General features: G+C 42.8%; 3 non-coding genes across 3 annotated transcripts; all 3 read left to right on the top strand.

Annotated features, from left to right (window-relative positions):
• The first annotated feature begins 472 nt into the window (after window positions 1–472).
• On the top strand, window positions 473–546 carry Trnai-aau. The gene has a single exon. It is a non-coding gene; the product is annotated as a tRNA-Ile (tRNA).
• Window positions 547–3528: 2982 nt separating this feature from the next.
• On the top strand, window positions 3529–3602 carry Trnai-aau. The gene has a single exon. It is a non-coding gene; the product is annotated as a tRNA-Ile (tRNA).
• Window positions 3603–6399: 2797 nt separating this feature from the next.
• Trnai-aau lies at window positions 6400–6473 on the top strand. Its single transcript has one exon. It is a non-coding gene; the product is annotated as a tRNA-Ile (tRNA).
• The last annotated feature ends 18536 nt before the right edge of the window (window positions 6474–25009 follow it).

Here is a 25009-nt window from a genome sequence, read left to right as displayed (position 1 = left end):
AAGGACGGAGTAAGTGAATGAGGAGGAGGGTATAAGTGGGAAGGTAGAGAATGTGTAAGAGGTAAGAAAGGAGTGAAAAAGAGAAAAACTGTAAAAGAGGGAAGGTAGGGAGAAAGTATGTGAGAGGGAGGAAGGATGTATGATAGGGAAGGAGGGAGGTATCAGGGGTGGGAGGGAGAGTTGAAAGGTAGGACGGTAATTATTAAGAGTAATTATTATCATTACGTACTATACATATCCTTAAAATAAGTTAAAAAACCGCGTATGAATATTTCAGTGTATTAATCTTCACCTCCGGGTGTCAGCCTTAAGCTAACTTCAAATTTTGAACAAAAAATGTTCAATGTTATGTGTACGAAAATATAATTAGGAAAGAATAAAAAAAAGGAATAACTTCGCTGTTTATAGTCACACAGGTGTAATGGTGTTTATATAGAATATGTATTTTATTCACACAGTCAGAGACACTCGTGGCCCGTTAGCTCAGTTGGTTAGAGCGCCGTGCTAATAACGCGGATGTCGAGGGTTCGATCCCCTTACGGGCCAAAGTGGAGTCCCCATATCTTCGTCGGGGTAACTTCTTTCTTTATTCCTTGTCAGATTCTGGACAGCCTCAGAATTATTGTTTGTTCCTGTTTACATGATCACCGCCTGACAAGGCCCACACAGGTGAGCCTCCTCCACCTGCACATACTAATGATCCTCTATATTTGGATATCCACATTAACAGAGTTATTCTAATTTAAAATTATCTTGTAGTAAACGTGAGAAAACTTCTATACAGCTCATGTTACCTCGCAGCCCCAATATAAAGACCCTAATGGCGCCACATTGACGATAAGACTGTATCACAACAACCTCTCTCACCAGTTCATAGAGAAACATTAAGGAACAGATCTTTGATAACTTGATACCTGGAATTTTCATGTTAACGTGTAAACACTTAAGACCCGAGATGTGGACTTGACCTGTAGGAGATGATGATGAAGGATGTGGGAGATAATGTGAAGCTGGAGTTGTGATGTGTGACTGTCTTCCGTCTGGGAGCCGGGACTCACAGAACGAAAGTCTGTCTATACCTTCTTCTGCAAGATGAAGCCTGCTGAGTTGAGAAACAGTGTTTATGGAGTTGACTTTGCAATCCGCCAATTCATCCTACATAGGCTAACTGAAATGCCTTTTGGGATCAACGAGTGCCTCATGACTCTCCATGTCCCACTGAATCACTCACTTCATACCTTTTTCATCAGTGCATATTCTCCAACACTAGATGCAGAGGATGGCATCAAGGAGGCCTTTTATGCTGACCTTGACAGAGTGCTAGCCTCTATCTCCAAAGAAGATAAGGTTGTGCCAGAGTTGATAGAGATGCTGAAATATGGCAGTGAATCAAAGGGAGAGATGGACTAGGCAAGTGCAATCTCAATGGCCTACTCCTCCTCAGCAAGTATGCGCACACAACTTAACTATCACCAACCCTTGTTTAGGCAGGCTGACAAGTTCAAGGGATCGTGGCAACACCCACAATCCAAACACTGGCATCTCACTGACTACATAATTGTTAGAGAAAGAGATCGTCGAAATGTCCTCATCACCCGAGTCATTCGTGGCTGGGGCCACTGTGACACTGATCATCGGCTCATCAGAGTAAAATTCTCATTTCACATTGCCCCAAAATGGCGAAGGCAACAAGTTTCCAGAAGAGGTTTTAACACTAAGCGTCTGTAGGATCCAGCGGTACCACATGCTTTCAGAGAGCAGCTCGAACATCCCAGTGCCGAATGGGGTATTGCCGACACTGTCATGACAAAAAACCTGCAGAGAGACAAGCGACCAGGACGAAAAAAATACACCAGGCCTAGTTTGATAAAAATAACCGAGAAATCAATGTACTTGTCGATGATAAACGTACTGCTTTAATTGACTGGTAGAACAACCCTCAGTCTCGTTCAAAGCTGATTGCTTCCACAAGAAGAAAGCGGCGACCCAGCGCGAACTTTGTAATCTAAAGAACACATGGTTGAAAAATAAGGCATGTCAAATGCAAAAACTTGCAGATAAACAGAAGATGCGAGAATTTTCAATTCCATGAAAACTTTTTATGGGCCAATCATTCATGGTACAGTCCCTCTCTGCTCATCCGACGGTATCTCTTTAATTAAAGACGAAGAAGGCATCCCTTAGTACTGGCAGGAGCACTACTATTTGCTGCTCAATCAAAACACCATACTACCCAGCAGGTCCCTCGGCATCCAGAGCTGACCCACCTCAGCTATCCTCCAACATTGGATGAGGTAGCTACTGCCATCAAACAGATGAAAAACAACAAAACCTCAGAGCCTGATGGAATCCCAACTGATCTATGCTTACCAGCCATCTCCAGTCTCTCCTGGAGAATATATGGAAACTGGAGGAAATCGCCCAATCTCTTAAAGCTGCCTCCATTGTCAATATTTATAAGAACAAAGGAGACCGGTCAGACTATTGCAATTACGGAGGGATGTCGCTGCTGACCGTAGCTGGGAACATTATCGCCTGTGTCCTCTTAAACAGATTTCTTCCTAAGGAGGTAAAGTTTTTCCCAGAAACTCAATGGGGCCTTAGACCATCACGTGGCACCACTGATATGATATTTGCTGCCCGCCAGATACAAGAAAAGTGCAGAGAACAGCATCATGACCTGTACATGGTGGTCATCGACCTAACGGACCCCTTCGACTCTGTCAACAGGGAAACCTTCAATTATTTTGGCTGCCACCGAAATTCATTGCCACTGTGAGGCAACTCCAAGATTGCATGAACAGCAGTGTCTCCTGCTCCTGGTCCAGCCACATCTTCATCATCTATCCAGCTTAAGGGAACTATCCTCTCTAATGTTACCCACTTTCAGTATTTGGGCCCTCACCTATCCACAACCTTTGATATCGAAGAAGAGATTTTACATCGAATCAGATGTGCATGCCCATGTCTTCAGGTTTAAGAGCCGAAATTATCTACAAAGTTGCATATATTCCGACCAGTGGTCCTACCAACCTCTGTTATATGGCAGCGAGACATGGGTCACATACAGGAGGTACCTCAGGGCTCTTGAAAAACTTCACCAACTAGTCTACTTTCCATCCTCCGAGTTTGCTGCCAGTACCATATCGGATTCTCGAGTCACCTCAGAGCTCACCAACAATGGTGACATCCCTGATAACTAATATCATTGTATCTGCTGGATGATCGTCTTACTCGATTACGAGTGACAGCAAAGTAGTAACAGTGTGAGAGAGAGAGAGATTTTTGTGCAATTATTAAAAGAATAATTATTAGCATTACTTACTATATTTATTCCTAGAATAGTATTAATGTTTACTTCCGGGTGTCAGCGTTAAACTAACATAAAATTTTGAACGAAAAAATGTTCAATATTATATGTACAAAAATATTACTGGGAAAAAAGGAGTAACTGCCCTCTTCAGTCACAAGAGCTGCATGGTGTTTATATAGATTATTTATTTTAATCCCAAAGTTATCATTAGTCGTGGCCCGTTAGCTCAGTTGGTTAGAGCGCCGTGCTAATAACGCGGATGTCGAGGGTTCGATCCCCTTACGGGCCAAAGTTGAGTCCCTTACATTCCAGGGGTAGCTTGTGTTTTTTTCTGGATCGTCTCTTGAATTTTTGTTTGTTTCTGTGTACATGACATCGTGTACAGACAAGATGCCAAGAGGAAGTATGTATGTATGTATGTGTATCACTCAAGTGTACTCGGCAAACAGCTCGATATTTGACAAGTGTACAAACAATATTTGCGAGGAAGAAACAGATCTCATACCACATTGGATATCGAACATTTACTCAGCAGAGACAAAATATGATGATTATGATTTAATTCTTTTGTTTTATCCAACAATTAACAAATTCCACTGATGAAACACGGGGAATATTATCATTACTAGCTGCCACACATTACATAACCACATAATAGTCTTGACAGTTCATGACTAAGACACTGAATCGATAAGGTGACCATTGATAAGGTAACGAGAGTTAACGGAGAAGAAACATCTCCTCCACCTTACTGTTGTCGTCCGTATACTGTTGTGAGAAATAAATAATGAACGTTTCCTCCCCTCTGATACTTACTCTATTTTAGGTGACTCAAGTCATATAATGCTTCTGGTGTTATGCTGTTATGAGGTGAGAATAAAGGAAATTTTCTTACAGGGTTCCTAAACTTTCTTGTATTTTAGGACACACGACAACACGAGGTTCTGTCACTTGCAAAATTTATTTCCGTGTAGGCCTCCTGCGTTCGTCTTAGTCTAAAACAAAACAGAAAACTTGTTATAAATAAAACATAGTGTAGTCTGCCACTACCCTGTGTGGCTAGACTTGGGTACCCGGAAAAAAAAGCATTAAAAAGAGACCACACAATTTTGGTTGGGAAAATAGTTATAGGATATGGAAACCTCTTTTTTCTAAAGCCTATATAAATATAGATTTAGTCAGGTTAGCTTAGGTTAAGGTTCGATTAAGTATGACTTTTTCTCCTGTGAATTTTGTTCTTGTATTTGACTCTTGGACCACTTTGAACATCATAACAATTTATGTTTACATTTAGAAAATGCGCAGTATTAAGTTGTGTGCTTCGTGAGCGACATTTAAAGCAAACGTCAGCAGAGGCTCAAAGCTGATGCACTACTCCCCAGCTGGCGCTCATATATAAATAACCATAACATATCAGTTATCAATTGGACCGTTAGCTCGGTTGTTTAGAGCGCCATGCTAATAACGCGGAAATTGAGTGTTAGATCCCCTTTCGGGCCAATGAACGACTGTGACAAAAGGAGATAGTTTCATTTCATACTTTACAAACTGCCTTTCGTGGGAGCGCCAGCGTGTTGTGTTATGGGTCTGACCAAGGACTGTACACCGTGTCTGACTACCTAGAAGTTTGGTGGCTTAGATTGTGTAATAACCCACAGAACCAATACACCCCTATACCAAACGAAATTGCCTGTTTGTGTGTGTGTGTGTGTGTGTGTGTGTGTGTGTGTGTGTGTGTGTGTGTGTGTTTGGTGGCTTAGATTGTGTGTGAAATTGCCTGTGTGTGTGTGTGTGTGTGTGTGTGTGTGTGTGTGTGTGTGTGTGTGTGTGTGTGTGTGTGTGCGCGCGCGCGCGTTATACGATCGGAGACTTACTGACAGCACTAGAGGGCAATTGTTCTGTGGGATACTGTGGAAGTTTTCACTAGAGAGAAGCTGATTACAAGAGAGAGAGAGAGAGAATTCTTCCCTTTACGGTTACTTCCGCCATTACTTACACTACACAACTGAAGAAGAAAATATAATATAAATAATCCACTGACTCAGTCTTCACCTCCGGGTTACAGCATAAAACAACCATAAAAATTGCCCCCAAAACATAAAGTTTGACGCCTCTTATAAATTGGTTGTTATATTAAGGTTGTATCCACAATTTCCACCTCGTATATAAGTCACCGCCTATGTGAAGACCTTACGAGACAGTGTATGGATTAAACTATAATAACCGGTGCCCCAAGGATGCAAATATGACCCTTCATCACTTCTGCTCCGTAATCGTTTGTACCACCCCTCGACAGGTTGAAAGTGGGGTGCACAATAAAGTAGCCGCTGTCTGGGGGCAAAAATCCGTCATAAAACTTCAATTCTGGAGCTAAAATGGCCTTTAGCAACACGACCTGCCCCCACATGACCTGCCCATACATGACCTATCCCCACATGACCTGCACCTACATGACCTGCACCTACATGACCTGCACCTACATGACTTGCACCTACATGACTTGCACCTACATGACTTGCACCTACATGAATTGCACCTACTGTACATGTCTTGCACTTACATGACTTGCTCCTACATGACTTGCTCCTACATGACTTGCTCCTACATGACTTGCTCCTACATGACTTGCTCCTACATGACTTGCACCTACATGACCTTTACCTACATGACCTGCACCTACATGACCTGCACCTACATGACTTGCGCCTACATGACTTGCACCTACATGACTTGTACCTACATGACTGGCACCGACATGAACTTTACTTAAATGACCAATACTTAAATGACCTGCACCTACATGATCTATATCTACATGACCTTTACTTAAATGACCTGCACCTACAGGACCTGCACCTACATGATCTGTACCTACATGACCTTTACTTAAATGACCTGCACCTACAGGACCTGCACCTACATGGCCATGCGTATCCACATATAGAAATTGCACAGGAATAAGGTGTACGCTCTGTCGACAAAAACAAACGTCAACACTCCCGCGAAAAATGAAGCTCAACTGTTACACGACACCCAGCTGGCACCAGATATAAATAAACACTTCGACATACTTCACAATATCAGTTGGCCCGTTAGCTCAGTTGGTTAGAGCGCCGTGCTAATAACGCGGATGTCGAGGGTTCGATCCCCTTACGGGCCAGTTAGACTGTCTCAATGAAGCATAACAGGATAAATTTTAAGAGGTGTGTGTGTGTGCGACGGGGAAAGGCAGAAATGACTGCCGGGGACCTCTAGTCACAACTCTGCACATAAGCGGCATGGACAAGATGTTCGTTTATGAACCGGGATCTAGGCAGCAGTGCAATCCGGTCCTGTCTGTGCGATTGAGCAGCCCTTACCAGGAGCCACTCTGCTCAACCAACCTGGGAAGGGGGCTAGAAAAGGTACCCTAAACATAGGTTCACTCTGATTGGGCAACCGCACCCAGTAAGGTTATCCTTATGCAGGCGAAAACATAATTACATTTACAAATCAAATCAAAAACAAACTAAACAACCTTATATGGTCGCTGCATGGAAGTTAGAAATGTTTTGGATACTGGCACAAATGAAGGTCCTGAAAGAAGAACCGCCCTTGTGGCAAGAACTGGGTAGATATAACATCGACAAACAGCTATGAGTGAGTCCCGGCTCCCAGACGAGGGTCGACTCAAAGAACGGGTCCGGGTATTTCTTCTTTTGAAAGCGTAAGCCTGCTGCGGAGAGAAACCGAAACCGCATTTAGGAAGTTGGATTTGCCATTCACCAATCCATCCTACATAGGCTAACTGAAATGCCTGTTCTAATCAACGAGTTTCTCATGACACTCCGATTCCCACTGAATCACTCACGTCATGCCTTCTTCATCAGTGCATACGCCCCAACACTGGATGCAGAGGATGACATCAAGGAGGCTTTTTTTTGTTGACCTTGACAGAGTGCTATCCTCTACCCCCAAAGAAGATAAGGTTGTGCTCATAGGTGACTTCAGTGCCAGAGTTGGCAGAGATGCTGACATATGGCAGGGAATCATAGGGAGAAACGAAGTAGGCAAGTGTATGGTAATCCCAACGGCCAACTCCTCCTCAGCAAGTGTGCTGCACACAACCTCACCATCACCAACAAATAGTTTAAGCAGGCCGACAAGTACAAGGGTTCTTGGCGATACCCATGATCCAAACATTTGCATTTCATTGACTACATCATTGTCAGAGAAAGAGATCACCGAGATGTCCTCATCAACCTAGCCATGTGTGGCTCAGACCACTGTGACACTGATCATCAGCTCTTCACGGCCAAACTCTCTCTTCACGTCGCCCCGAAACGGCACATGCTTTCAGAAAGCGGCTCAACGATGGGGTCCCATCAAATCTGTCATCACAAAAAACTGCAACGAGACCCTCGACCTAATCCAAAGAAAACAGCAGGATGAAAATGACCCAGAAATCAACATACTCGGCGATGATAAACGTACTGCATTAACTGACTGGCAGAGCAACCCTCCGTCTCGGATCAAAACTAAAGACCTTACACAAGGAGAAAGCAGTGGCCCAGTGCAAACTTTGGAAATATAAAGCATGTGAAATGCAAAAACTTGCAGATCAACACAAGATGCATGAATTTTTCAATTCTGCAAAAACAATATATGGTCCAACTACTCGTGGCGTGGTCCCCCTCCACTCATCCAATGGTAACTCACTAATTAAATGCAAAGAAGACATCCTTCATTACTGGAAAGAGAACTACCATTTGTTGTTCAACCGAAACACCGATGTGAATGTCCTCATTACCCAGCAGGTTCCTCAGCACCCAGAGCTGACCCACATTAGCTATCCTCCATCCCTGGATGAGGTAGTTATTGCCACCATGCAGATAAAAAATAACAATGCCACACGGCCTGATGTAATCCCAGCCGAAGTGGATAAAGCAGGAAGACCTCTGCTTACTAGCCATCTCCACTCTCTCCTGGAGAATCTAAGGGAGAAGGAGGAAATCCACAATATCTATAAGAATAAGGGATACCGGTAAGAGTGTGTTTGCTACCGCGGGAACTCACTGCTGTCCGTAGCTGGCAAGATTATCGCCCTAAACAGACTTCTTCCTGAGGCGGAAAACTTCCTCCCAGAATATCAATGTGGCTTTAGGTTTAGACCATCACGAGGCACCACTGGCAGGAAAAGTGCAGAGAACAGCATTGTGACCTGTACATGGCTTTCATCGACCTAACAAAGGCCTTTGGCTCTGTCAACAGGGAAACCCTCTGTCGTTTTGGCTGCCCACCAAATTCCATTGCTATTGTAAGGCAACTCCACGATGGCATGAACGGCAGTGTCCTACACAATGGCACCCAGTCTGACTTCTTCCCTATCCAAACTGGGGTAAACAAGGATGTGTATTGGCACCAACTATCTTTATCTTGGCTGCCTTCCTTACTCGTACCAGTGCCAATTTAGTCGACGGGGTGGACATCCATTACCACATAAAGGAATTTTTGAACATAAGATTACTCAAGGCAGGAGCAAAGGTGTCAGCCGCTTCCATCACTGAACTTTTGTATGCAGCCTACCTCACACTCGTTCACATGGAAAGCATGCACACTTCGGCCTAGAGATGAATGCACAAAAGACTCAGATTCTCTTTCAGCCTGACCCTGGTTCAACCACACCTCCACCATCCATCCAGCTTAATGCTACTACTCTCTCTAATGTTACCCACTTCCAGTACCTTGGCTCCCACCTGTCCACCACCGTGGACATCGATGAACAGATTCAACGTCAGATCAAATGTGCATCTCAAGCCTTTGACACATTCCATACCCGTGTCTTCAGCTGTAGGCAGCTAAAATTATCTACAAAGCTGCACTTGTATCGAGCAGTGGTCCTCCCCTCCCTGCTGTATGGCAGCGAGATATGGGTAACATACAGGAGGCACCTCAAGGAACTTGAAAACTTGAACCAACGTAGTCTACGTTCCATCTTCCGAGTTCGTTGGAAAGACAAGAGAACAAATACCAGTATTCTCGCTGGCACCAACTGTAGGACCATCGAGGCTACCATTATCCAGGAACAACTACGTTGGATTGGCCATGTTACCTGCATGGACGACAGAAGACTACCAAAGCAGCTACTTTACAGTCGCCTAACGAATGGTAAACGTAAAGCTGGCGGATAACGAAAAGGGTATAAGTACAGTCTTGGGCAAACCTGAAAGTTCCAAACGTAACGCTTGGAGGAGCACCACACGAGGTGTCAACTGCATAGCAAGGCAAATAAACGGCAGCGTCGGAAAGACGCTGCCGCCAGCCCCACCGCACTAAATGTAGCCCTCCGCACGTGCAACAAATGTGGACGGCTCTGTCGATCCCGTATCGGCCTCTTGAGTCACCTCAACGAAAGTGGCATCCTTAATAACTCATATCATTGTATCATAGCTGGATGATCGTCATACTCGATTCCGAGTGACAGCAAAGTAGTAGTAGTAGCTACACATGTGATATTAATCCAAGAACTTTTGACTAAAAGTCGTGGAAATTATAAATAATTAGATAAAAGCTGAAAATTGTTACAGATGTAAAGTTATGTATTTTTAATATGCTAAAAGTACCATGACATCTCACGCTGGCGTTAGCCGCCATATTTAAAACAAAATAAAGCTAAATAGCTGGTAAAGTATTAACTTATGGAAAAGTAACGCGAAATTGAAGTTGCTTAAAATCATAGCTATTGTCTCACTATTTAGGTTATTTATAATTAAGAATTGGAGTAATAGTAGTAATAGTTGTAGGAGTAATCTCCATGGTTACCAGATTATTACCCCTCTGGCCACTACAGTGTATTACACTTCAATTTAACGAGCAACATAAATATAACATTACACAGCGGGAATATTTATAAAAAACTCATTAAAAGTTATTAAACAGGTAATCTCCTCTGACTAGATGAACATTTGCCACAGGTGTCAACGTTGTTCATTTTTATATTATCATAAAATTTGATTGTAAATTATCAATAATTGTTCATATAAAATACTGTGAATTTACACAATAAGGAAAATGAGATAGTTTGGCTATATATTTAGGGATGAGGTGATAATGGTAGAAATATTATTGAGTAATATTGAGGTTAGGAGGCCCAGGGGAAGGCAGAGACCGAGGTTGATGAATAAAAATAACAAACCTGTTATCCGCAGCGGAGGGCCGTGGTCACCAACACTTAGACATAATGATGACACCCTGATTAATTGATTGATGTTTTGACTTTCTCGTCTGTTTCTCCATTTTGATAAACCATGAATCTTGGTTGGAAGATTTGTAGAGAATGATGTTTGATAAATTCATTTAGATAAAAAATATATTTATTATTACACTCACAATAATAATGATAATAATAATAATAATAATAATAATAATAATAATAATAATAATAATAATAATTAAAAATCATAATATTACGAGTATAAATATTACTAACATTACTGATCAAATAATTTTAAATTATTTTCTTATAAAACGTTACTTTATGTTGCATAATAAAGTAAACATGAAATGAGCAGATCCCACGAACCATTACCATGGTAGGATTAGCATCGGACTGGTGACGCCCTTAGTGTAAATAATGCAGTCACCACTGGAGAAGGTCTCATGTCATCATTTTCTTTAACCTCGAAAAATCTCACTACCTTGATAACCCTTGGTCAATTTGGGCAGGATTTCCACCAAACGTTTATCATGTGGACAACGTTCAAGTTTGGTGCAGAGCCACATACCCGTTCTCAACTTACTTTGGAGACATACAGACAGACAGAACCGAAAATAATACCCTGTCCCGCAGCTGTGGGCAGGTAAATAACTGTTATTACAATTAAAACCGAGAGAACTTATTGGAATAAATGTAAATTTGTGTCATGTTGTTACGTAATAAATCACTATTAATGTTGTAATGAATATTATTATTAGTACACGTATAACCGTATTTTGTGTGTGTGTGTGTGTGCGCACACACAGGGTGGTGAAATGCGTCTAGAGCGGCAGCATTATGTTAGTATTAAGGTGCAAGCACTGCTTGCTCCTTCTCCTTTTCAGCTGCATCCGCTGACTAGCGCTCGTGGCGAACAGGGAAGCAACATGCATAAGTCTTCCCCTGCCAGTACACAGCCTCCTTACCATCAAAACTCCTACTATGCCTCCTTGTGGCAACACAAGGTAACTGGAGGCCTCGAGGGCCCAGGCTAGAGGAGCAGGGGATCTCGGAGTATCAGTGGGCCCCAGAGGGACGGCGCATAGGCCCACTGGCATGTGGACACGTCCTGGCGCCTACCAACCACCACCCCGCTGCCTTGCGGATTAACCTAGGCAGGTATAAGGCTACGGAAGTAAACCCCAAACGAAAATTCTGCGGTGGATCCCACATTAGGCAGACATACTTATAGAGTTCCAACAAGACCCCAACGGCAGTGTAGGCAGAAGAGGTGGCCACTATGGAAGCCCATCGACTTCACCGGCGGACGAAGGCAATGCCTGATGGACAGAATACTAAGGCGAAACTCAGCAAACTGGGCTATCGGCAGTCCATTGCGCTCCCTCTCCCCAGACGTTGCAACACTTCCACCACTGGGTCTGGGAAAGGGAGAGCCAAGATGTGTGGTTGCAGCCTGAGCTTCTACCTCACCACATAAATCAACTCACACGTCGTTACCTGTACATGGCTTTCATCGACCTAACCAAGGCCTTCGACTCGTCCAATAGGGAATTCCTCTGGTGGACCCTCAGCCGTTTTGGCTGCCCACCAAAATTCATCACCAATGTGAGGTAACTCCACGATGGCATGAACGGCAGTATCCTGCATAATGGCACCTAGTCAAAGGTCTTCCCCATCCAAACAGGGATTAAACAAGGGTGTGTACTGGCACCAACTATCTTTTCCAACTTCTTGGCTACCTTACTTACTCGTGCCAGTGCCAATTTAGCCAACGGGGTGAACATCGAGTACCGGGTGAGGAGGGGTCTTTTCAACATAAGACGACTCCAGGCAAGAGCAAAGGTGTCCTCAGCTTCCTTTTCTGAAATTCAGTATGCAGACAACCTCACCCTTGTTGCCCACACTGAACACGATCTTCAGGAGATCCCGAACACCTATGCAGACACGTATGCACACTTCGGCCTTGAAGTGAATGTACGTAAGACTCAGATTCTCTTTCAACCTGCCCCTGGTTCTGACACACCTCCACCATCCATCCAGCTTAACGGTACTACCCTCTCTAATGTTGCCCACTTTCGGTATCTCAGCTCCCACCTGTCCACCACCGTAGACATCGATGAAGAGATTCAGCATTAGATCAGATGTGCATCTCAGGCCTTTGGCAGACTCCGAAATCGTGTCCTCAGCTGTAGGGAGCTGAAATTATCTATAAAGCTGCACGTATATCGAGCAGTGGTCCTCCCCACCCTGCTATATGACAGTGAGACATGGGGCACATACTGGAGGCACCTCAAGGCACTTGAAAATTTTCACCAACGTAGTCTATGTTCCATCCTCTGAGTTCGCTGGGAAGACAAGAGAACAAATGCCATTATTCTTGTTGACACCAACTGTAGGAACATTGTGGCTACCATTATCCACGAACAATTACCCTAGACTGGCCATGTTGCCTGCATGGACGACAATAGACTGCCAAAGCAGCTACTTTACAGTCACCTAACGAATAATAAGTGTAACGTTGGTGGGCAACTGAAAAGGTATAAGGGTAGTGTTAAGACAAACCTGAAAAAGTGCCAAATCGACCCCCTCACCTGGGAGACGATTACTCCACACCGTAACGCTTGGAGGAGCACCACACGAGAAGGTGTTAATACTTTCGAGTTAGCCCGACTGCATACCGAGGCAGATAAACGTCAGTGCCGTGAAGACACACACACATACACACCCTCCTATTCATGTACACTTCACACGTGCAACATCTGTGGACGACCCTACAGGTCCCGTTTCGGCCTCTCTAGTCACCTCAGAGCTCACCAACGAAGGTGACATCCTTAATCACTCATATCATTATATCATAGCTGGATGATGGGAATAATCGATTCCCAGTGACAGCGAAATAATAGTAGTATATTGTGACTTGTGTCGTGTAGTGCTATGTTGTGTAGTGCTGTGTTGTGTTGTGTCGTGTTGCGTTGCATTGTAATGACGTGAGAGACCTGGTGAGTATTGAGAGTGTCTGCGGAGACCAGATAAGACGTGTTTAATGCCCTCCGCCCCGGCCAAGTTATCTGCCTCTAACATGCAACTCTCTCTCTCTCTCTCTCTCTCTGTGTGAGTGTGCGCGTGCGCGTATGTCCCTTCCTCCATCCCTTTCTCTCCTTCCCTCCATATCATTCCTGTCCCCTCCTCCCTGCCTCCCCTTAAACCCTCCCTCTCACCCCGTCACCCCTTCCCCCTCACCCCACCACCCCTTCCCCCTCACCCGACCACCCATGTCCTCGTTAGTAAACATTACCCCGCCGCAGTGTTTTTCGGCCCTCAGGAAGAGAATAAATATGGCAACTTTGTCCGGCTTCCGTGAAACCCCGAACCCGTGAGAATAGAAACCTTGATTATTCCTTCCTCAAAACCAACTAGTTTTCCTTCCTCTACTCTCGTTCCGGTAACTACTTCATTTCCGCACGGATTGTCCAATGAAAGAAGTTGTTAAGGAGGTATTAGTGGGTAATTAGTGGTTGTTATATCGAGGTTAAGGTCGGTGGCGTTCGGTCTAGTGAGGTCGGGTCTAAGGCCGGGCCACTAATAGTGTGGGGGGAGGTGGGGGTGCTAAGGTAAACACGTATTGAACATGTATTGTGATTTATCCCGTAAAACACAGGTACAGGAATAGTTTGGTGCGTGTGTGTGGTAGATAGTTACTGCAATGTATGTGTGTGCATAGTTATTGCAGTGTGTGTGTGTGTGATAATAATTGAAAGAGCATGGCAGGCGAAAGGCTGAAAATATACAGTTATATAATTGAGGAATGGATCACTTGATTGACAAATAATATACAAATAACATAAGTGATACGAATATGATATATAATAACTCGGTGGGGAGAAGGTCATACTTCAAGGCATTTCACCATAGTGACAGTGTAAAAAGGTAAGATTGACTGGGAGTGAACACACTGGGTTGTGGTGTCGAGCAGGAATTCGAGGACGAGGGATCTCGGATGGTGCAGAAGCTACTCACCAAATTTGCAAATGAGGTCGTGGGGATGATCAGAGAGAACCGAGAGGGTCAGTGTGTTGAGCGCTTCTTGATATATGGAGTAGGAAGGGGAGAGAATAATCTTGTATGCCCTCTTCTGTACTTTTTCGAGAAGATTCCGTTGTGTGGCATTTAGGGAGGAAGACCAGGTAGGGGAGGCATAGGTGAGCTTAGGAAGTATAAATGTTGAGTAAACACTGAGGAGCTCGGGCGCAGGAACTCCGAGGGAAGGTGGAGACGAAAACTGGAGGATTTGACAACTGTACTGACGTGTGTTTTCCAATGTAGTTTTTATCTATAGTGACGCCGAGGAGCTTAGTGGAGTCCACAACCTGGAGTGTGTTGGGGCCCAAAATAATGGAGGGAGGTGGGAAAAGGTCGCAGGGGAGGTTGATGTGCATAACCATGAACTTGGTATGGTTAGTTTAGGTTAGGTTTGGGTAGGTTAGGTTAGGTTAGGTTAGGTTAGGTTAGGTTAGGTTAGGTTAGGTTAGGTTAAGTTAGGTTAGGTTAGGTTAGTTTAGGTTGTTGGTGGCCCAATTTTGGAGACTGTTCAATATATCCTAGAAGGAGGTGTAGTCGGGAGCCGAGTTATTCACACTGATCCCAATGGTGGAGTCTTCGATATACTATCAGAGGTTTCTCTTTGGAGGACGCCACAGACGAGTGACTGAAAAGTGGAGACAGCCCCTCGAAAGCGTACGGCTGTCGGCCACTAATGAAATCTGTAAGCCATGGTATAAGACTTCTTCAAAACCCGAGGTATACAGTTTTGTTGATGAGGATTTTTTTGTTTTTTTTTTGCACAAAAGAGAGAAAGAGAGAGAGACCCATGTACAGTAATATTACTAAATCTATGCCACACGTGTCCCGGCTGTTCTCTCCGTTCTGTGAGACAACAGCAAGGATATTATCCCCTTTTACTATCGCCTCACCAGCACCGTCTCCCAGGGCCTGTGAGACATCCGTGACTTTTGAGGAACTTAACTATGTATAAGTGGGAATACCTACTGATGTATATAACACTGTTTGTTTGTTTGTTTGTTTGTCTCTTACTTTGTATTGGATGAAGGGCAAGTACACATAAAGGCAGCCCGTAACAATGTGTCAAGCCGCACCCCCCCCCCCCACACGTCGTAATAATTCATTAAAAAAATCGACGAAAAAATACGTCATACATACGTCACCAGCCAGACGCCTTGTTGTTGTTTATTACAGGTGAAGAAATACCTTGAGTCAGGTGAATTGTGGCCACCAGGGGGCGTCTCTCACCTGAGGGAGGGAGGAGTAGATGGAGGAGAAAGAGGGAGGTGGAGGAGGAGAGGAATGAAGAAGAGGAGGATGAGTAGGACGGAGGGAAAAAGTAGAAAGGACAAGAAGCGAAGGAAAGGAAGGAGAGGGGGAGATGTGGAAAAAGGAAGGGAGTCGGAAGAGAAAGAGGACGAAAGGAGGGAGGGATGGATGGGGAATAAAGAAAGAAGAGAGAAAAATGAAGATGAGACAATAAATGAAGGAAAGGAGGAAGCGAGAGAGAGAGAGGGTTATTGGAAGTAAGGAGGAAAGTAAAAGAGAAAGGAGTGAGGAAGAAGGAAAGGGAGGGAGGGAAGGAGAACTGAGGGACCAGAGAAAGTGGGAAGGAGGGGAGAGAGGAAGTTGAATCTAACCAGTACAGTATATCTCTACCCCGGTACAGTATACTTCTACCCCGGTACAGTATACTTCTACCCCGGTACAGTGTACTTTTACCCCGGTACAGTATATTTCTACCCCGGTACAGTATATTTCTACCCCGGTACAGTATATCTCTACCCCGGTACAGTATATCTCTACCCCGGCACAGTATATCTCTACCCCGGCACAGTATATCTCTACCCCGGTACAGTATATCTCTACCCCGGTACAGTATATCTCTACCCCGGTAAAGTATATCTTAACCTTTCACCTTATCCCCTAAAAGGTCATTTATATAATAATTAGCAGGTTCAAATTGTACTTCCATTAGTAGGTCTGGAGAGGTACTGTTCAGTTTACTCCTCCGAGGTCAGGAGCCCCCGAGGGTACAGAGAGACATGCCACAGTTATCCGGCCACACAGGAACTAACATAACCCTTTGACCTTAAGCCAAAATACAACCAAAAGTTATTTAATACATCAAGCTACAGTTTCAAGGTGGAACTCCATCAGTCAACCTTGAGGTTTTACTTCGTGGTTTTTTATGTTCCTGGTGTCATGGGGTTACAGTGTGGTCATCATGTGGGTCATAGTGTAGTCATGATGTGGGTTACGGTGTGGTCATCATGTGGTGAGTCACAGTGTGGTCCTGGTATTACCAAGTTACAGGTATTTTGTAAAGGTAATGGTGCTCGCATCAGGTACCGCAGCAGGTGTTGTAAACTGTTAATAGGGGTAGAAGTTGTAGTGTGAGGCTGATACATGTAACACACGGCTCTTGATAAGTTACACAACACCAAAAGAAATTACCCGTAGGTGCCAACATACTCTTAACGAGACGGTGGCCAGGTAGAGTCGCAGGTACACTAGCATGGTGGTTAGCCTTCAGGCTTTACTCTCTCTCGCTCTCTCCATTTCTTCAACTTATTCACTTTAATATTTTTTTACCCATTTTTTTTACTCCTACCAAAAAAGAAAAAAAATACGAACACCACCGCCTGAGGCTGACCACCGTATATTTACTTCTGATAGAAAATATATTTAAAAGTATTGTATAGTATAGTAGTTTGTTACTTCCCGGTGCGTTTTTATATTTCACACACACACACACACACACACACACACACACACACACACACACCTTTTTTACGTATTAATTACCGTAGTACTAGATATTCACACATGCCATTTATGTAAATAAAAATGAACATATTCGTTTCCTCTCGACCTGTATATTTTCCCCCAGAATACAAAATATTCCTCTCCTCCTAAATTCACTGACCAATACAATATGACTTACTGAACTCCATAAAGTTTCAAGTCTATTTTATTTTATTTTAATACCGCACGTAGATAATAATGACCATTTTAATAAGGTAACACAAACATTGGATTAAGTCTGGCTTCCATGATTTAGTTAATAGGACGACCCATCAAATAATTTTGGTTTCCTAATAAGCTTGTATAATTAAATGATGTTAAAGGCTGATAATAATAATGTGGAGGCAGCTCTCTTATATTGTCAATGCTTCGTTCTTTGTTCACAAGAGAAGTATTTACTGTACAATAGCTTCGTTACCTTTGTTTATATGGGGGTGATGGGTGAGGTGGTGTTGTGGGGTAAGAGTGGTGAATGGAGGGTGGAGTGGTATGGATTGTACGGTAGGGTGAGGTGGGTGGAGTAGTGTGGTGGATGATGGAAGGAATAGAGGTGGCGTGATGGGGCTGGTGGGTGGAGTAGTGTGGTGGGTGGTGAAGGACTAGGAGCGGGGGTGTGGTGGGGAGGTTTTGGTTGTATATTTGTAGGGCGGTTATGTGTGTGTGGGAAAGTGGTTGGGCTCGAGATTTATGTTTAGTAGTGTGGATGGAAGTGGGTGGTTGTGTGTGTGTGTGTGTGTGTTAGTGCAGAATCACCACTACAAAAAAGGCCGAACCCACAAGCCAGATATTTACCGCATTAGCACCTTCTTTACATTGTACTCTCCAGGAGCCAACCACGCCATGAATATTGCTAACAGGTGTAGACAACCACAAACAGTACCGTTAGCTGCGTCAACATCTCTATAGGTGTACCAGGTTACTAAATCCCTGACTGGCGCTAAGAAAGTCGATTGTATATTTTACCAGATTATCGATGTTATTTTTGTCCCTTAATTAAGGTAAGCGATCCCATACCTGTACTTAAATTCTTTGTCTAACTGGTCCTTAGGTGAATACATCTAGTTAAGGTACAAGACTCACTGTAATATTGAATTCATTACTATTATTATTAGTAGTAGTATCAGTATCATCATCATCATCATCATCATCATCATTAACATCATTATCATCATCTAACTAATAAACAATCACTCATTGGCATTTTAACCATTTATCATTCACGACCTTTTTGAGAATTCGAACTCGCATTACTATTGTATTTTCTCAGTCATAATTCCCTGCAGTTTTCGCCCTCACCTCTTCATCCGCCCACTTCTGCCCACCTCCCGCCCCACCTCCCGCCCCACCTCCCGCCCCACCCACCTCTTGCTCTTTGACTCCCTTGGTAATTAAATTGTTTTTAACACCCAAAAGCTGAGACTTCCACACGCCTGAGGTCCTTTTTGTCCCTTCAGAATGTATGTTGTCGGCGCTGAAAGACATTTAATGGTTCTTAAGGACAATTATTGGTTCTTAACGCCAATTATTGGTTCTTAACGACAATTATTTGTTCTTAACGACAATTATTTGGTTCTTAAGGATAATTAGTGGTTCTTAAAGACATTTATTTGGTTCTTAAGGGCAATTATTTGGTTCTTAAGGACAATTATTTGGTTCTTAAGGACAATTAGTGGTTTTAAGGACAATTATTTAGTTCTTAACGACAATTATTTGGTTCTTAAGGACAATTATTGGTTCTTAAAGACAATTATATGGTTCTTAAGGATAATTAGTGGTTCTTAAAGACAATTAGTGGTTCTTAGGACTTACTAGGTTGCCAACACAGGTATAGCACAAGGTTAGTGTTTGACCTGGGTGAGACGTCGGGAGTTTCTGTGTTGTGTTGTTAAAGGTGTTCGTGTTATGGTTGTCGTTGGGACGTGATCTGTGTGTGTTATGGTATAAACAAGTGATAAAGGTTTTTTGTACAAGTTTTTTTTTAAGGTAGGAAAGATATATAGATATAGTGTGGTTTGTTTTTTGTCTATAAATATTAATAAAAGCACACCGATATATATATGGTGTTTTAGGGTGTTTTTATGATAAATAATCATAAAAACAAAGAGACACGATGCCTTGTTTTATTAATACTGATTTTGTTTATGACCGTAAATCCCCCATAACTGCTGAAGGGGGAGAAGGGGAAGTGAAAATGCCTCCCACAGGTACTGCCCTCGACTCTCCTCGTTTCCACAACCGTAAAGTCAGGTACCCATTTACAGCTGGGCAGACTAGAATGGGATGACCTGGAATCGAATCAGCGACCCTTGGGAGGGGAGGCGTGTGATGTTTCTACTCAGCCGATGCATCTCTTAAACTCGGGTATTTCGTTCTAATTCATATTATTTAGTAAAACTTTCATATGGTTTTACTTTATTACTTAATAACGTTAGATAATGAAATGTTTTATAGAGAAAAAAAATGTAAAAATCGTCTTGGCTCTTTATTTATTTTTTTCTTCAAGTCGTATATATTTTAGCGAGGCGTAAAGGATTTGGGTCCAGGTGGGTGTAAATATTAACTGTTTGTTCTCTCTTTAAAAACACAACTTTACTGGTCTGTTCATAAAACAAACACACACACACACACACACACACACACACACACACACACACACACCTAAAGGAAATATCAGAAGGTAAACATTGGTAGAATATCCAGAAGACGTCACAGGACTCACGTAACGTATGCCTTCAACAAGACTTTCTAAAGCCTGAAGAATGATATACCATTATTTCCTCATGTGTGGGATTAACCTTCTCTCTCTCTCTCTCTCTCTCTCTCGTAAGAATAGAGGTGTCTTCTTTCTTGCTTTTTTGTTAATATATAAGACGTCGGCGTTTTTTTATTTTCTCATGTGTTTTAATATGTAATAAGCTGACTAAGTTTCAAGAGAGAGAGAGAGAGAGAGAGAGAGAGAGAGAGAGAGAGAGAGAGAGAGAGAGAGAGAGATTGGCTCATTAATGCTCACGCCAATATAGCCTACACTTCAAGATGGTCATCCATATGTTCCTCCCGTCAGAGTCGTAAACACCAAACAGCTCCTTCAGGTACATCAGTGAATCCTTGACCTTGGGTGGTGGTTGATCACGGCGACACATAACCAGGCCACACCTTCAGCACTTTACTGTAACTCCTTGAGGACGGACCCAACCTCCTTTGAGTACAATGAAGTAACCCTGTGAGTGAGATGAACTAAACCCCTTTGAAAATAGTAAGTTTAGTTCTTGAGTACTTTTGCTTGCTATGGAGGTTGTTATTGTACTCAAGGGGTTAAGTCATCATATTCAAGGGGTTAAGTCATCATATTCAAGGGGTTAAGTCATCATATTCAAGGGGTTAAGTCATCATATTCAAGGGAAAAATGAAAATGACGTACTGGAATCTTGAGATATAAAGACTTACTTAACTGAGAAATGGAGATGGAGTGTATTTGGTCTTTCAACAACCAGTCCCATCAAGTAATTGGGTCGTATGATGTTAACCTCTGACATTTCTGCCCCCCCCCCGAGTAACACAGTGGGGTGGGCGTGAGTTAACATCATTTACTATAACGAGTTACAGTATGCTGATAATTAACCTACTCATTTAATGAACTCAGACAGACAGACAGACAGACAGACATACATGGATATACCCAACCACTCGCCCACCCGTTACTAAATGTTTAAGCGGAGGGTGACGTTACAGTATCAGTGCATTAACGACTTGAAGAAAACCTAACCTGACCTGACCTGACCTGACCTGACCTGACCTGACCTGACCTGACCTTAACCTAACCTAACGACTATGAAAAAAAATATTATTTATTAACACTAAGGAATACCATTATCATGTCTCAATTTCATGAAGGATTATAGAGGTATCTGTTGAGTGGGTATAATTACGGGCCTAAGTACCTATAACCACCTGAAACTAGCAGCTGTAAAAAAAACTAGTCTCCAAAATACTTGAACATAAACAACAAAAACAACAAAACCATAACATCCAAATTAACAAAAGCAATAACAATCACAACATAGCAGTGAAATAATAACAAAATTATAACACTACTAGCAGTAAGAGCGCCTGGAATTACCACTATTATCACCTACATAATAGTGCTATTGATCTGACAGTATTTACCGCCACTACCACTGCCATCACCATTATTCCCACCGTCACCACTATTATTACTACCACCAGCATTATCATCACCATTACCGCCACTACCATTACCATCACCGCCACTACCATTACCATCACCGCCACTACCACCACCATTAACACCACCACCGCCATAACCATCATTGCCATCATCACTACCACCACCTTTTTTACCATTATCACCATCATCACCATTATCACCGCCATTAATACCAATACTACCATTATCACCACCACTACCACCATCACTATTGTCCCCACCATCACCACCATTACTATAACCACCATTATTATCATCACTACCACCACCTTTTTTTACCACCATCACCCCATCACCCCATCACTATTGCCACCACCATTATCACCACCACCACCACCATTACCATCTATAAGTACAATCTACAACACTGTTCATCCTTATCAGTGCAACAACCGTACCACCACAACTATTTCACTACCATATCACCATACCACTAACCTACCACGATCACCATACCACCATTACCACAACCATACCATCACCACACTAGCACCATACCACCACCACTACATACCTGTATTACCACCATGCCACCACCATATACTACTATCAAACCACCACCACCACACCACCACAACAACCAAAATAACCCGAGTCACAACACTCCACCCCACCTATCATCATAACCCTGCAGGTGCCGCCAGCCCCTCTCAGCCAGGGTTCGATCCCCCGCTCGTGTCCCGCCCATAGATAACCATGTAAGGTGAATCTCCATTAACTAACAAATTAAGAACCGTGAGTCGTCCAAAAGAGCTTAATTTGATGTCATTATCCTGGTCCTCATCTCAACTGTGGCGCCGTATATTGATTTCGATTTTTTTTTATATTTGGTGTTTCGTTTATCATCCTTTGGTATTAATTAACTAGTACCGATTATCTGTATGTTGACTCTCTGACTAGTACCGATTATCTGTATGTTCATTCTCTGACTAGTACCGATTATCTGTATGTTGACTCTCTGACTAGTACCGATTATCTGTATGTTCATTCTCTGACTAGTACCGATTATCTGTATGTTGACTCTCAGCTGTGAGTTAACCCTTAAGCTGGGATTCGTCTCGTTAACCCCCAAACTGTGATTCGTCTCGTTTACCCTCAAGCTGGGATTCGTTTCGTTAAGCCAAATAAAACTTATTACTATGCAATCAATATATTTTATTTAGAGTTTGTCTTAGAGGGCGATGGTTTAACCCTTTGAGGGCGATGGTTTAACCCTTTGAGGGCGATGGTTTAACCCTTTGAGGACGATGGTTTAACCCCTTGAGGGCGATGGTTTAACCCTTTGAGGACGATGGTTTTATACCATTTCATTGGGATTATTTTTTGAAGATTAATTTCTGGAAATTTCAAAAAACCTTTCCCTTATAAAGTTGAGAGAGAGATGGATGCTCCTCATCAATTGACTTGTGTCCTTCTTCTGTTTGTTATTAAGAGAACCTCCAGCACTCAAAAGGCTCAGTTGTATTGGTGTTTTAGTTCATTATTTATCCGTATTTTACTGACAAATTCAACAGTTTCATTCTCAGTTTCAACTTCAGTGTCACTTGGTTCAGCCACTACAGCTTACAACTTTTCTCATCACTCACCTCAAGGCTCTCATACGACGTTTTCTTACATTATGTTATATATCTTACTAAGTACTTTGTTTCTTCATTATTTACCAGGTGTATTATTTAGTGCAAGTAAACTCGTATCTACATCAATCAGGTCGGTGGCTATTTTCAACAGCCATAATAAACAAAGTTGTTTTTCCGGTTATTTTCAAGACCTGTGTACCTAAGACCTAAAGGGTCACTTTCGTCTTGTTTTATAACGTTCTTACAAATGTCCCAATGTAGCGATATCGCAACATAATCCTCTTCTATACCAATTATATAACGTTATGATATCGTTACGTCATGGTGATAAGATTCAAATACTAACACCTAACCACGTCATTATATCTCAAGGCGCTAAACTACGATATCACGACGTCATGGTGATAAGGTTGAAATACTAATAACTAACCACGTCATTTTTGTCTCTTAACTCCAAGCCGCTAAACTACGATACCATTACGTCATGTTATTAATGTACACACGCCATCACCTAACCACGTAACGTTACCAATAGCCAATACAGTCAAGACAAATTGCATAAAATATTTTCTTTTATCAACATCAAACAAGGAAAAAAACAACAACCTTTAAACAGGAAATTGTTATTATTCCAACAGGGATAATTGTAGTTAATTAAAGCTTATTAGAAAATTAGTATTAATCACAACGAACGTAATTAATAATGATCCGAATGAATAATTGCTTTGATAATGGCAGTTTTCTTTTTTTAATTATTAATCGACAAAACGTGGACGAGTGGTAAGTATTGCCAGGCTCTCGGTATGGGAGCGACTGAACCCTTGAATTCGAACTTTTGGACCACCGAACCCCTGAATTCTTGAATCTGAATACTTGAACCCCTGAATCACCGAACCTCTAAGCCCCCGAAACCTTGAATCCGTGAACCCCCGAAACCTTGAACCTTTGAACTCCTAAACCTCTGAACCCTTGAACCCCTGAACCTCTGAATCTCTGAACCCTTGAACCTCTGAACCCTTGAACTCCTAAACCTTGGAATCATTGAACTCCTGTATCACTAAACCTATGAACCCCTGAATCTCCTAGAACCTATGAACTAATGAAACTCTGAACCCCTAAACCACCGAACCCTTGAGTCCCCGAATCACTGAACCTTCAAACCCCTAAACAACAGACAGAGGAAGAGGAAAATGACATACTTAGTCTCAGGTTCGATGCAGATGTGTGTTTACATTTATCACCTGTACAAGTTACCTGTGACGTTTAAGAGATCCATATATCACAATTTTCTGTTACCTACCTTTTGTAATGATCGTATAGTTAATATCACTTATCACCTGCTTTATTTAGTGTGTATTGTTCCACCTATCTTCTCTAAATGAACAATTGTACCATTAAGAGTTCTGCGTTACACTGTTATACTCACTGCTCTCAATGTACTATAAATTTTCCTCTTAATATTCACAGTTCCACTACCTATTCATTTCTCCCAGCTCCGTTTCCCTGTTACCTGGGCCCCGACTCTCCTCCTCCCACTCCCTCACTAACCCCCTCCCTCCCCTCTCCTCACCCCCTCACCCCTCACTAGCCCCTTACGCCCCTCACTAACTCCCCCCTCCTCCCCACACCCCCTCACTAATACAGGTCGGTGGTTCATTTGCATAAATTTCGACGACGCCGCTACACTGCCCCAGCACCACCCGCCACCTCGCCTCCACCTGACACTGTACCCTGGTAATATCTGTCTCGCTGCCCCCAGCCAATTTTACCTGGGGTTCAGATTCGTAAATATTCAGGCGCTAAATTGTCTCTCCTAACTGAAGGTAAACGGA

This window comes from Homarus americanus, unplaced genomic scaffold (assembly GCF_018991925.1).
Source record: "Homarus americanus isolate GMGI-L3 unplaced genomic scaffold, GMGI_Hamer_2.0 scaffold23617, whole genome shotgun sequence".
Lineage (NCBI taxonomy): Eukaryota > Metazoa > Arthropoda > Malacostraca > Decapoda > Nephropidae > Homarus > Homarus americanus.
This window is presented reverse-complemented; position numbering and strand designations above follow the sequence as displayed.